Below are 2,351 nucleotides of genomic sequence, written 5' to 3'. Positions count from 1 at the left end.
ATCAGTGTACTCAGGACAAATTGCACAATAACTTTTAGGGACCTATTACCCTTGGAAAAATAAAAATTGGGGGTGAAAAGATCATTTTTGTGGAAAAAATATGATTTTTTAATTGTACCGCTGTACGTTATAAACTTCTGTGAAGCCCTTGTGGGTTCAAAGTTCTCACCACATATCTAGATAAGTTTCTTGGGGGGTCTAGTTTCCAAAATGCGGTCACTTGGGGGGGTTTCCACTGTTTAGGTACATCAGGGGCTCTCCAAACACGACATGGCGTCCGATCTGAATTCCAGCCAATTTTGCATTGAAAAAGTCAAATGGCGCTCTTTCCCTGCTGAGGTCTGCCATGTGCCGGAACAGTGGTTCCCCCCACATATCAGGTATCGGCGTACTCAGGACAAATTGCACAATAACTTTTGCAGTCCAATTTCTCCTGTTACCCTTGGTAAATTAAAAAAAATTGAACCTGAAATAATTTTTAGTGAAAAAAAGTTAAATGTTCATTTTTTTTTAAATATTCAAAAAATTCCTGTGACGCACCTAAAGGGTTAATAAACTTCTTGAATGTGGTTTTGAGCACCTTAAGGGGTGCAGTTTTTAGAATGGTGTCACTTTTGGGTATTTTCTATCATATAGACCCCTCAAAGTCACTTCAAATGTGATGTGGTCCGTAAAAATAAAATGGTGTTGCAAAAATGAGAAATCGCTGGTCAACTTTTAACCCTTATAACTTCCTAACAAAAAAAAATTTTGGTTTCAAAATTGTGCTGATGTAAAGTAAACATGTGGGAAATGTTACTTATTCAGTTTTTTGTATGCTATATCTCTGTGATTTAAGGGCATAAAAATTCAAAGTTGGAAAATTGCGAAATTTTCTACATTTTTGCCAAATTTCCGTTTTTTTCACAAATAAACGCAAGTTATTTGAATGAAATTTTACCACTAACATGAAGTACAATATGTCACGAGAAAACAATGTTAGAATCACCAGGATCCATGGAAGCGTTTCAGAGTTATTACCTCATAAAGGGACAGTGGTCAGAATTGTAAAAATTGGCCCGGTCATGAACGTGCAAACCACCCTTGGGGCTTAAGGGGTTAAGAGATAATGAAATATTATCTACACAACATATATTCCTATAGTTCTTTAGTAATTTCTTGATTTAGTTAATTGTGGATAAGTGCAATCGCACATCAAAATGGTTTATGAAGAAAATCTACATTTAGATTAATTTTTCCAAAGAATAATTTTATGATATTCAAATAATTTTAATGGTTACACATCTTCAGACAAATACATGGTATAAAGAAAGTATAATATTTACACAATTTATAAATTAATTATTTTTAATTTTGGTTTTGATAAATGAATTATTTCATGAAATAATATTTTTTGGTATTAATGGGGAAATATGTTTTGATCCTGCCTACATCATCACATTTGATGAATACCTCTTCTTCACACATTTTAATAAAAAAGAAGAAATATAATAAGGTACAATGGTATAAGTATTGGGTATAATAATATTAAAAATTATAAAGAGTCATTTCTTTACACTGAGAAGAGTATTATATGCAAAGTTGCAAAATTTGAATATTTTGGTAATACAAGTTTATGGCAAATATGAAATAATCCAGATCATGGAAATATTAAGGGTATGTGTTACTGAGGACATAACTACTCTGCATTTGGTATCAACATAAAGGCCTTATTTTTATTCTTATTTTTATTTTTATTTTTCATTTTCAATATTCTATTTTTTATTTCTAATTCTTAAATTTTTATTTTTTCTGCCAATCAAGAAAAGAACAATCAATATTTAATAAAGTAATATCTACTATAAGAATATTGCTTCATTAAATATAGCGAGGATATGGTTCCGTTAGAAAAGAAAATGTTTCAATTCTGAGTTATATGCAACAATTTTTTCATTCATTCATTCATTCATTCACTCATATATTCTTATTTTGGTTAATGGCTATACATTCTTACATATCATTGGTATAATGAATATATTCATAAATAAAGTTGAATAATAAAGCTGAAAACACTTGTTACATAAAACACTGACACCTATGGGTTGAAAAAGGTAATTACACCTTTGACATAAAAAAAATGTTTTATCACATTGAAAAAATATGGTTAATAATGTATTTATCACTTATTATTGTTTTATTATTCTAAACATGAAATCCATATATGGTACAAATTCTGATAATTATATGGATATTACTGATTGCAATGGTACGCTGTGACATTATAGGTTAGGAAAATTACCAGATTTGGTATAGAATAGGGAATGAAGACTTCAAGCAAGATACTGAAATTACGGTAATAAAGACATTTCATA

Source organism: Dendrobates tinctorius, unplaced genomic scaffold, assembly GCF_039654945.1.
Source record: "Dendrobates tinctorius isolate UK_male_01 unplaced genomic scaffold, ASM3965494v1 ptg000227l, whole genome shotgun sequence".
Taxonomy (NCBI): Eukaryota; Metazoa; Chordata; class Amphibia; order Anura; family Dendrobatidae; genus Dendrobates; species Dendrobates tinctorius.
Note: the sequence above shows the minus strand (reverse complement) of the source record.